Genomic DNA, 13,144 nt, shown 5'->3' on the forward strand with positions numbered 1-13,144 from the left:
AATTTCCCTTTTTTCTGAAGCCAGTCCTGGTGAAAGAAAGAAACCATTTGTGATTTGTGCTAAACATACCCATCATCTTCCATATTTGCTTCAGCAATTCTGCAGAATATGAATTATTATCCCCATTTTACAAATTAGAAAAGAAAGGCACAGAGAGGAAAATGGCATGCTCAAATAAATCACAGCACTGATGTATTTCAGATGCAGCCGATATTTTGATCCAATACATCTTTGAGTGGCCAAGGAAGCAACATGCTTAGAGTTAAATAGAAATATAATGGGTTCATCAAGAAACAATTGGGGGATTGCAGAGTACTTGTAGATAGGCCAAAGTGCTTAAACTCAAGTGATTTGTGAAAAGAAAAATCCATTATTCTGAAAAAATTGCTTTAACAGAGAATTTTCAAAGTGTAAGAGTTGTTAGATTCAGTTCAGAATTAATCTGGAACAAGAAAAAGGGAAGCAGTGGTGAGGGAAGGTAATGGTATCACAATGACTAACTTGACTTTATTTTCCCAAAATATCTAAATCTTACAGTTTAAGAGGAAATGCTTTGGAGAGAAATAATCTTTAAAATTTGTCCACTGCATTGGTTTTTAAATTTTCTGAAACATATCTGAATTAAAGACTGGATAAGACATATTAAATCAAAATTCACTCAGGGCTGATATATGATGACTGGTGATATTTCTAAGGAAAACGTTATGAAATTAGCTAAGGACAGGAAAGAGACTTTAATAATTCATTATCAGTCATTACCTTTGGTGGTGTTTGTTATTGTTTGTAACTTGAAGACCTATAGGGATAATAATAATAACAATAGTAATAATAATTAAAATTTTAAAAAATAATTCAATACTAAGCAGATCACAGACAAACAACACTGATTATTAGACAGGCAGAACTCAAGATAATTCACTCAGTCTGTTGATGGATTCCACAGTTCTCACAAGCATAAGATTCATTTTCACGATTAAAGCTAGATCATTAAAACTGCAGCCTGTTGGCAGTAACACTTTTGCAGCTCAAATTCTCTTCAAAACAAAACTTGTAGTCATTAGGATGGTGACAATGTGCTGCAAACACCCACTTCGGCCTTCCCTGGGCATTCTGTTCTTCCTAGCTTGCACGTCAACACGCTGACAGCCTTATTTTTTAGGCAACTTTAGTAGATTGTCAACTCTGGCTACCACCTATCCTCAGGTAGGATGGAGCAGAAATTTTATTCCCTTAAAAAAAAAAAAACTATGTCTTGCCTAATTCAAGGGACTGTTGTGTTGAGGATTCGGGGTGCAGGCACCTGCTGCCCACAGGCTTTTGGGTGGTGTGAGAACACCAGAATCAGGTTACCATCACTGAGTTGCCAAACCACATTCTGATTCTAATGCTGGCCAGCTGTGTGCCCTTGGGTCTATGACTCAATCTTTCTGTGTCTTGGTTTCTTCATCTCTAAAATGAAACTGTGATACCCAACCCGTAGGACTGTTAAGAAGGTTCAGTGAATACAAGTGAAGCGCTTCCTGATGATATCTCAAGCACCTTACCCTATTAGTGCACGTGAATCTTCCTCATTATTGGAAATGATTGAAGACCAGTTTTATCTTAGAATTCTGAGTTTTCACATGAAAACTTTTTTAATTTTCTGTAGTTTAGTTACCTCTATACAGTGGTCAACAAGAAAGTTGCATATGGAATCAAGTTCACAAAAATACACTTCATGAATTGAATATTTTTTATGAGCTTTGCCAAGGGCAGACAATTAAGCTCTGTTTGTTGCTCGATTTCTTGGTGCTCATGCATCTGCTCCTTCAAAACAGATTAGTGCTTTGATCTGATGGTCCAGTGTGGACAATGCTGGGCTTATGAATGGCCTCTGTACACAAACCCCCCGAAATGTAAGCCCAAGTAGGCCAAAATTTCAGGCTGCACATGTTCAAAGTTTTGCTAAAACTCAGTGTGGCAGACCTGCAACTTCTACTCCGTAAACCCCAAAGGCCATATAGCAGTAACTGAATGTTCCAGAATTTCCATGATGTGTTTATGTTCAAAAATTCAGTCTTAAAATTTCTTTTTCACTTGAACTTGACAGCCCCTGACCTTGTATTTTGGAGTTGAAAAATGTGAACCAATACACGTAATAGCTAATTCCTAGTGGGGATTCTAGAGAAAGAAGAGAATGTACTAGATTGAATATTTGTTATCTTTGTAAACAGATAAACAATAGCAACACAAATATCTATAACGCTGACGACTTCATGAACAGGAAAAACAGAGGAAGAAGGGAAAAGGGATTAAGTCTTCTAGCAACGGACTATCCAGTATTGTAATCACTAGTCATATGTGGCTAGCAAGCACTTGAAATGTCTCTAGTCTGAATTGAAATCTGCTGTAAGTGTAAAACACACACCAGATTTCAAAGAAGGAGTTTGAGAAAAATAACAGAAAATGTGTCATTGATAATTTTTGTATTGATTTCTTGTTGACATAATATTTTGCCTATATTGGGTTAAATAAATGATGTTACTATAATTAATTTTATTCACTTTTCACTTTTTAAATATGGCCACTATAACATTTAAAATTATATATTCAGCCAGGTGTGGTGGCTCAAGCCTGTAATCCCAGCACTGCGAGGGCAAGGTGGGAGGATCACTTGAGGTCAGGAGTTCGAGACCAGCCTGGCCAACATGGTGAAACCCCGTCTCTACTAAAAATGCAAAATGAACAGGATGTGCTCACTTGTTCTTGGGAGGCAGAGGTTGCAGTGAGCCAAGATCATGCCACTGCACTACAGCTTAGGCAACCAAGCGAGACTCTGTCTCAAAAATAAATAAGTAAATACAAATATATAAAAGTACATATGTGACTTTCATTATATTTCTATTGGACAGCTTCCTTTAACACATGAAGATAATTTCCTATTTATTGTATGCAAATAGTGTCTTCTGCAGAATGAAAGCAACTTATACTTATTTATTTACATATGCTTGCTAAAATTTCAATTTCCCAAAAAGCTTTTCTCACATAGACCTGAGGTCAACCTAAACCCCGTTTCTGTTCCACACTCACAAATTATGAATTAGTAAATTCTAAATGAAAGCAGGCCCACCACATTTAGCACATCAGATAAAGAGGAATTAATGTGACTCATCTGAAGCTTAAGTTTGGTTTAGATAAGCAATGAGAAATGTGACAATCCCACTCTTTAAATAGACAAAATGAAAAATCATAAGCAAAACAACCTATGTGATTGTATGTTCTCACTCACATGTGGGAGCTAAGCTATGAAAATCCAAAAGTATAAGAATGATACATTGATCTTTGAGGACTCGTGGGGGAAAGGGCAGGGCGTGGTGAGGAATAAAAGATTACACATTGGATACAGTCTACACTGCTCAGGTGCTAGGTGCACCAAAATCTCATAAATCACCACTAAAGAACTCAGTAACCAAATGCCACCTGTTTCCCAAAAACCTATTGAAAAAAAAAAAATCTATGTAGATTTAACATGTCATTCAAAGATGCTTCAGATTTTGATAGAGGGATGTGGCAGCTATTTACCATTCTGGTACCTGTAAGTACATACAAGTTTTTATCCTAAGATGCTTCCTTCATCCCCATGAGATGTTTCACCAGAGAGGAGCCAGTGCAGCTTCCAGTCAGAGCTGCAGGAGCACAGAGACTGTACAGACAGCAGGATGCCTTGGATCAGGCTGGATTCAGTTGCCTGCCTCTGTTCTCTGCATCTCCAATCCATTGAGAACCTTCATTGAAGGAAACTCTCTTCCCCTAGCCTGTGATATTCTGAGCTTATCCTGCGAATTTTCTTCATGCCTACACCTCTGCGCAAATGACAGTAACCAAGCAACCTGGCTGTACAGTGTTTGGGGAGAAAAGCACTTGGCTCAATGACATCTGCAGTCTGCTGCCTACGCTGAATTGCTGTGTCCTGAGCCAAAGCTGAGGATGGCTGTTACAATAAGACCTCTTAGTAAGAGATGGCACATTGAAGACACAGCTCTTTGTCAGAAGTGATGACCAGAGGGAAGACAACGGTGTTCCAGGGCACCAAAGCTGGCATATTATTGTACAGCCTTATAGTTAAATGCTCAGGAAAGTAACATAGAATGTTCCAGAAAGCATATATATCAAGGCCCTAGGAGTCAGAGGAAGAGATTGGGAAAGGGTGGAGTACAACAGCGTTCAAGCAAGGAAGGCAGGGTGGAGGTAGCTGGCAGTAATATCAGCAATAACGTTGACAGTAACCACTGGCCTATTGAGTACTTACTTTGCATCAGCTACTGTAATTGCTTCATGTATATTGGCTTATGTACTTTTTATAACCACCCTACTGTTCTCTCTATTTTATAGACAGAGAGCTTTGGGTGGTTGAGTAAGTTGCCCAGTATCACATAGCCAGGACATAGGTAGGCAGATCTAGGATACAAACAGGAGACTTTCTGACTCCAAAGTCTCTGAATTTTCCACTGTGCCAAGAGGACAGGTCATGAATATATTCTATCCTCTTATTCTTCACCACTTTGAAAAATTTGTGAGCATTGCCCATGTAATTACTATTCATCTACTACTCTAGATAAGTGGTCTCAAATGAGCCCCAGAGAACATTTGGGAATGCCTGGAGACATGTTTTGCCACCACTGGGGTGGTGGGTGCTACTAGCATCAAGCAAGTGGAGGCTAGGGGAGCTGCTAGACATTCTATAACACAGAGGTCAGCCCTTCACATAGAAAAGCATTAGTTAGCTCCAAATGTCAATAGTGCAACCTTGAGAAACTGCACCAGAGGAAAGGCATGGATAGCAATGCGGAACCCTATGTCGTCCTGCCCCATCTAGGTCACTCCATAGCTTGGTTGGTCATTCATTCATTCAATGCATATTTATTAAGCACCTACCAAGTGGCCAATGCCATGTTAGGTTCTGTGGACATACATTATTAAAACATCAAATGATGTGATTCAATATTTGTCAAAAGTACAGTTGAAACCTGCATGCCACAGGTCTAAGTAGTGTGGAATGGAGGGCATTTCAGGGAGGTTGACACACAAATGTTTAGAGAATCCAACATGCTGCTTTACATGTTTTAAGAAAGACAAGAAAGAAGATTAAAGAATGTTTACATATCAGTTAGCGCATCTTTATTTGAAGTTAAATCTATACTTAGTCTGTATCCTGTCAATGTTACATTTTTGTCTAAGTGAGTTTACTAAAATGTACAAAGAACTTTCCTATAACATTTAGGAATTTGTTTTAAATGTATCTGCAAAAATATTGACTTGTAACCTTCAGACATAAGTGTCAGTCGTTGAAAATTATATTTGCTGGAGTGCTTGCTGTAGAAAATTACATTTATTCACTTACAATTTAAACAATGGTTGTCATAAGAGGTGAAGTGTGTTCATCTATCTTGTATTAATTAGCCCATTGACTAAGGCTTCCCTAAGCTTGTAATGAACCAAGCCTGTCTGTGAGAACAGTTGTATTAAACTAGCAATATTTTTGAGAGTCTTCCTCTTTGCATTGATTTATGCAAACAAACATTTAAAAGTAACGTGAAGAGATTAATTTTGTAAGACATCTCACAATCTTCCACAGCACAAGGAATTCAATCGTTAGAAAAAAAAGGTGTGTGGGGGGGTTCCTAAACTCAAAAGTTAACTGCTTGGCAAGGGAAACAAAATATAAAAGAAATAATCACAATAAGAATTAAAATTACAACTATCATAGCTACAGAGAAAGACAGACTCAGAGTATAAGGAGCAAACAGGATGGGGAACATGACCTGGCCAGTGGTGTGGAGTTGGGGGAAGCTTCTCTGAGGAAGTATTTGAGTTGAGAACTCACCGAAGTGCAGAAGTTATTCCAGGCAGAGGGAAGAGTATATGCAAAGCCTTGGGGTCAGAGACAGTTTGTTGGGTGGTGTGCCTGGAGCTAAGGGAGTGTGTACAAGTGCAGTGTCTGATAGTCAGAAGGGTAGGCAGGGGTTGTACATTGTGGGTCCGGGCAGGCCACATTACTGAGTTTACTTTTTTTTATATATTGACATCAATGTGGAATAACCAAAATGCCAAAATCAAGAGGGCAAAACGAGAATGTTCATTTTGAGAAGCTCACTGGGCAGTCAATGGATCATTGCAGGAGCTGAGTAAAGGCAAAGAGACCAACTAGCAGATAATTGTGTCAACCAGTATATAGATAATGATGGTTGGAAATAGGTCAATGTCAGTGAAAATAGGGAAGAATAGGTGGATTCAAGAGAAATTTGGGAGGTAAAATCCACAGGGCTTTATGTACAATAGATTGGCTATGATGGCACAGGCGAGGGAGATGGAGGTGTTAAATACTTTTTATTGGGCTTAAGGGTTTATATCTCATACACTGGGAACAGCAAAAAGCACGGCTGATGATATGGCAGAAGTTTCGTGAGCACCTGCACCATCTCCTATGAACAGGAAAAAGGGAAAGATAGTTCTATTCCCCTATGGTGGTGTACGGTATTAGCAGCTGCCTAATATGGTCTTTAATACCGAGGAAAAGGACCATCAGCTCTGCAACAGGAGGGGAATTCTGGGGCATCTGAATATTTAACTCAAGGATTTCAAGCCCTGCCAAATCTCAATCACAATGCAAACCTTTATACCCCATTTCCTTCTGTGCCAGTAATGACATTTGAAACAGGGTGGAGAAGTCTACTGAAAAGCAAGATCCCCCTCAGTGGGCACATCGGTCAGTCCCTGCTGGGCTGTCTGTGTCAGCTATTAATTTGCATGGGCTGATTCTGGACTGATTCTGTGATAGATCTGTTGCCAAGATCAGCCATTTAAAGCTTACTTACATTTCTGCTTTCTGGACGTGACATACCATGAGGCCAAGAAAGAGTGGACAGGTACATAAGCTACAGCCTGAAATGGAAGGAGATGAGTTTGTTGCCAATAGCCGAGGAGAGTAGTAGAGATGACTGAAGGGGAGGGGAGGAGTGGAAATCAGGTTTGAAAGAGACAAGGTCTCAACCTGACCCCAGGCAAAGGACAGCCACTCTCTAAGGTGTTACAGCATGGGTTTCTAGAAAAGCTTTGGAGTTTGACCTCAGCTCATATCCCAGCTCTGCAAGAAGTGAGCTTAAGGCAAGTCATTTCACCTCTCTGAACTTTGGTTTCTTTTGAAAAAAAAAAAAAAAAAAAAATGGAAACCATCATGTCTACTTTGAATGGTGGTGAGAATGAAGTGATTTTGCCACAAGCATTGGGAAGCGTTTGGCTTGGCTCCATGTCTGTCTGCAAACACCTGATTTTAAGGAAGTAACGGCTACAGATGTGAGCCTACCGCCATGCTTTTGCTCACTGCTTTCCTCCCACTATCCTGGACCAAAACCGTATGGATCCCTGAATACCCACAGTCTTGAGTTCAATGCATTATCTGATTCAGTCAGTTTCTGCATTGACTGAAGGCAAAGTGGCTGAGATAGACATTTGGATGGACCTTCCTGTATAATGTAAACCTATCTCTCTGAATCAGCTGGTGAGGTAATGGGGTGTTAGTCACATGCACACTGAGTTGTTAGGGAATATTAAATGACATCACTCCACTTGTTATTATTTCATCTGTTAAAATTAGGTTTCTGCCTGAAATTGCTTAGTGACAATACTCCTGGACTTTCTTCAAAAGCTATAAAGATGATCTCTCGAATTTAGAAAATGCTGAAATTGTTGGAAAGTTTTATTAAGCTGTTTAGAATTTAAAATAGCAGCTTACAGCAAAGCGGGTAAGAAATAAACAGCATCTCAGGGTGTTTTCCAGTTCCTTCGTGAAGCAATAACTCAAAATCTTGTCACATTTGGAAAAGGAGACAGATCAAGTGTCTAAGCATTCTAAGTGTCTTCAAAGAAAATACTTCTCCCTCTGGAACAGTGAGTCTGGTATTAAACAACATGATTGCTTGATGAGCTTTATCACGGTGTCTTAAACCTGGGAAATACCTTACAAGTCATCTCTCAGTCTTTTTCCCAAGTCAATGAAAATGTCGTTTGCTTTATAAAGAACGGGTATTTGAAAAGTTTCCCTTGTAAATTTTTTAAAGGCTAAATTCATCCATTGCAAGGAAACTCTAGTAAATGTTTCATTTCCATTTTTCACTTTTGTCTGCATCTGTCCTGTTCAGGTATTAGAATTAGACAATCACTTTCTCATCTGAGAAGATCCTCCCTTCTTTCTGACATGGTCAGGTTCTATCTTATCTCAAAGCTTATCTTCTTTATAACCTCCTTTGCAAGACTCTTTCCCTACCTTTGGGGAAATCACACTCCTGCTTGTACTTAGTAATCTTGCAACAGTGTCCATCCCCTCCCATCATTAGTATGTGTGTCCTTGAATAAGTGTTTCAGTGTTAAGTCATAATCCTTTGAGGCTTCAGGTGGACAATTAGTCCTGGTTATTGACACTACAATGCTGGAAGGTGCTAAGGAGATTGTTAAAGCATTCTCACTTTACTGGTGAGATAACCAAAGTCCAGAGAGGAGAAGCCATTTACCTATCTATATATACTGACATAACCGGAGCACAAACTAGACCTTCTGACTTTCAGTTCAGCTTTTGTTCAGCTATGATGACGTGTCAATAGGTTTGCAATTGACCTCTGGTTCTTAAGACACATTCAGTCAATTCTTATTGAGTGAACAGATACTGAATGAGTAAAGAGAAGCATTGTCTTAGGAATTTAGTTTTAAGTACAACATGGATGCCATGTCAGATGAAGCACTCACAACTTGGTCATAGATCAATGTTTATGGAAGGTACCAGTGATGGGAATGAAGGTCTCATCCTGGAACTGACTGGAGATAGGTCAGGAAGAATCAGAAAGAATCTGATTCTATTTAGATTCCAAATCTTGTTTGCCAGGTCATGTACGTTGTGAATTCAGAAGTCAATTAATTTACTAATTCAGTCAAAGCCAATGATTCTGGAGGAGGTGAAATAGTATTACTGGAGTTGAGGATAAGAAGATATTTTGAATTCTCAGTGGCTCAAACTTACCAGGGGCTTCCTATTCTGGCCCAGGTGCCATCATCTTGGGAAGATTTCCTTGTCAGCTGCCAAAATATCTCTCCTTCCTTGGCCCCTGAGAATCCATCCCTTGCTCCAATAGCCAGAGCTACTAATATCCCCTTACCTCAGTGCACTCAATGGAAGTGATTGGAAACACTTTCCTCTACTTACATAGATACCTGCCTCAATACCTAGCAGGTATCTACTTCTGTCTACCTAGAGAGAAGTGGACACATTTCTGGATTTGTCAGAATAAAGTAAAATGAAGCTGAGGATCCATTCCTGGAATCTTGTCCCTATGGTGAAGCTCAAAGCAATTAACAGGGGGGCATAAACAATACTTGGATCTTTGTGAGCAAAGAGAGATGCTCAGTGTAACTGTAGCTTGAGTACAAACAGTAAAACTGTTTAATTTGTGCTGACACTCTAGAGAAGTCAAGGGTGGAGAGATGATCATTGTGTGAGATAGGAAAAAACAAATTGTGTTTCCTACTCTCATACTCAACACAGTACACAGAACACTTCTAACATCAAACATGTAAATTTTTACCCACACATTAGTCCTTTGGCAGAACACCCACTGGGTGTCCTGAAATTTAATTAAATTCTGACACTATCTACATTGAGTTAGGCTCAGATCCCATAGGTTAAGGGATCAGTTCCACAGGACTGCCCCCACCCTGCCACCAACTTCAGATGCCAATAACAAATTCAGGCCTTTGGAACATCAGACTGACTAGCTATAGGGGAGATTTCCACAACTCTCTCCTTGACTTCCATCATTTGCTAAAGTGGCTTACGGAACTCAGAAAAGTGCTTTATTTACACTCATTGATTTCTTAGAAAAGGTATTACAAAGGATGCAAATAAACACCCAGATGAAGAAAGAATAGGCACTGAACTTCCTCCAGGAAATTTCCACGTTTTCAGTCATACAAAAGCTCTCCTATAGCTTGGGGATTTTTATGTAGGCTTCATCATGTTAGGCGTAGTATATTATTAACTAAATCTGCAGCTCTACTCCCCTTCTCAGAGGAAGGGAGTGGGACTGAAAGCTCCAAGCTCATAACGATGGCTTGGTCTTCCTGGTGCCCAGTCACTATCCAAGAGCACACCAAGAGATGCCTCAGAACAGAACTCAGGAAATGACAAGGGTTTTAGAAGTTCTGTGCTAAGAACTGGAGGCAGAGACCAAATACATATTTCTCATTATATTACAATATTACAGCCATGTTAATGGATGGATGAATGTGTGGATGGTTTAGACAAATTGTTCTATGAACTAAAACCTTTCTTATATCAACACAGAAAAACTGACTTGACTTCAGAATTATGAGCCTAAATATTTTACTTAAAGGCTAGGAAGGAAATGAATTTGCTTAACTCAAACTTACTTACTGTCTTTCCTAGAAAATTTCTATTCTCTTTTATTTCTAGAAATTATATCCTATCCTCCATGCCCTTATAACACTCTGTAGTTTGCTCAACTACATTTATCTCTTTATGGTGACTTGCCCATCTGTTTTCATGAGGCTGTGAGTTCCTTGATGGCAGAGACTGTCTTTTTTTTAACTATGTGTTATTATCTTTCACTTTTTATTTTAAAATGATTTCAGACTTATAGAAAAGATTTAAAAGAGTATATGAATAATCTCTGTGTGACCTTTACTTAGATTCTCTGCAAATTTTTTAAATGTACTACATTGGTTATCATTCTATCTTTCTATCACCTATCTACACACACACACACACACACACACACACACGGACACACATGCACACTTTATTATGAAATGTTTAAATGAAGGTTGCACACAATACTCCTTTACCTCAAGATGTTTCAGCATGAATTTCCTAAAATCAAGGGCATCTTCTTATGTAATCACAGTTCAATGATCAAAATCAGGAAATTAACACTGATTCAGTACTATTAACCAGTCAATAGAGGCCTTATTAAAAGTTTACTAGTTGTCCCACTAAATCCAGGTTCCAAGTCCAGGATCTTATCCAGGCTCACAGGTTGTATTTAGTTGCCATGTCTCTCTAATCCATCACGTCCTTTTGTTACCCTTGAATCTGGAACAGTTCCTCAGCCTTTCTTTGTCTTTTATAAACTTGGCACATTTGAAAAGGAGAGACCGAGTATTTATTAGAATGTCTCTTAATTTGGGTTTGTCTGAGGTTTCCTCATAATTATATTCAGACTATGCAATTTTGGCAGAAAAACCACAGAAGTCATGCTGTATCCTTCTCGGTGCATCATATCATGAGGCACATGATGTTGATTTGTCCTATTTTTTTGTGATGTTAACTATAACTGCTTCATTAAAGGAGTGTCTGCCAGGCTTCTCCACTGTGAAGTTACTATTTTTCTCTTTGTAATTAATTAGTATCTTGTGGGGAAATACTTTGAGACTATGCAAATATCTTGTTTCTCATAGTACTTTCACCTACTAATTTTAGCATCCATTGATGATCCTTGCCTGAAACAATTATTACTCTTGTGGTTGCCAAGCGGTGATTTTCTAATTTCATCTTTCCTTCTATATTTATTAGTTGGAATTCTGACATGTCTTTTCCATCTGTGTCCTCATTGCTTAGGTCAGTCTGGTCCAAAGAAGGTATTATTTTGTGTGAGTTGTTCTAGTTAGTTACTTAGTGTTGTTATAAAAATATTGCAAGCAAGATCATTGTTTTAAAGAAGAAAGCATGCAAACATGGTAGATTGTGCTGTCAATAAACTTTATATGAATTGTAATTTAAATAGTTCTTTTAAAAATTTAGCATAGACAAAGGCATTTTGTAAAAATCAGCAGAATACATAAACACCAGAATACATAAAGGGGTGGTCCAAAACCCCTTACATAAATGAGAAAAGTCTCCAGGATAAAGCCTTCCATCCTCTCTCAACTGAGTGGGTGTCAGCTGTCTTGGACATAGAGAACTGAATCATACCTGAGACCATCCTTTACTTCTGAATTAGCAAGTTACCCAGAAGAAACTTAACATTGTGATGACACAGTTGAGAAAGACTGGACAATTTTCGTAGACGGTTCCTTCTTACTCTCTCTCTTCTTCAACTTTTAGTTTTTGTTTCTCCATAACCCATATACAATGGGGCAAATTTATTTGCTGCTTCTAGTATTCTTTGAATTTCAGGACATTGGTATATTTTTAAATTTATATATATATGGTAGGACCACAAAAAAAGGTTAAATAAAAGCATTACATAGATACTACTTAGTCCTCAGGGTCCTACAGACACCTTCTCCCCTGTCCTCTTTATTCTTTCTCAGCCTCCTTGTGCAGTGTTTCTTTGTCCTGAACTTGACCTTAGCTGCTGACCAGTTTCTCCCATGACTCAGCCAAAATACTGCCCAAGCCTTTACCTTCAGTCCTCTGGGGTTTTGCATCTGGGCAAGTGGCTCTCTTTTCTGGCCAAGCTCTGATCTTTCTTCCTGGAACCCTCCACTGCCACATCTGTCAGTTTGAGGTCTCTGACCCCATCTGGCTTTCCTCCTGGGCCACTGGCCCTCTCCCAAGGACAGCCAGAACTCCCAAGTTAATGATCTAGAGTCATATTGCTTCCCTGTCTATCCTGACTTAATAGGGGGAAAAATCCTTCTTCCTTTTGGTTCTCCAGAATAATTTAGAACTTTTCAAAAAGAATTACAACTATAAAACAAGGATAAAACAGAGACAGAAAGGTTAAATAGGTAAATGGTTTTTAAAGACTCCAAATTTCATATCAGATTTAGTTTTAAATACAGATTATATTAAGTGGCCTAAATTACACTACTAGGACCCACAGTACTGATCACTACATCATCCATTAATTTTATCTTTTAGGGAAAGTCCTTGGTGAGGTGACATCTGTGTTTAATTTTAACTATTTATTGGTCCCATCTTATGGAAAAGGAACCAAGGCATAGTTCCACAATCTCATGAAACTCCCAACTCCATGAGGGTCAAGGCCATGGCTGTGGTATTCACAGACAAATCTTCTGAGGCTCACATAAAGTCTGGAGTAGAGGAGGTAATCCAATGATCATGCACTTAAATTTTCTCAGAACATTCTCCCAT

Source organism: Macaca fascicularis, chromosome 10 (assembly GCF_037993035.2).
Source record: "Macaca fascicularis isolate 582-1 chromosome 10, T2T-MFA8v1.1".
Taxonomy (NCBI): domain Eukaryota; kingdom Metazoa; phylum Chordata; class Mammalia; order Primates; family Cercopithecidae; genus Macaca; species Macaca fascicularis.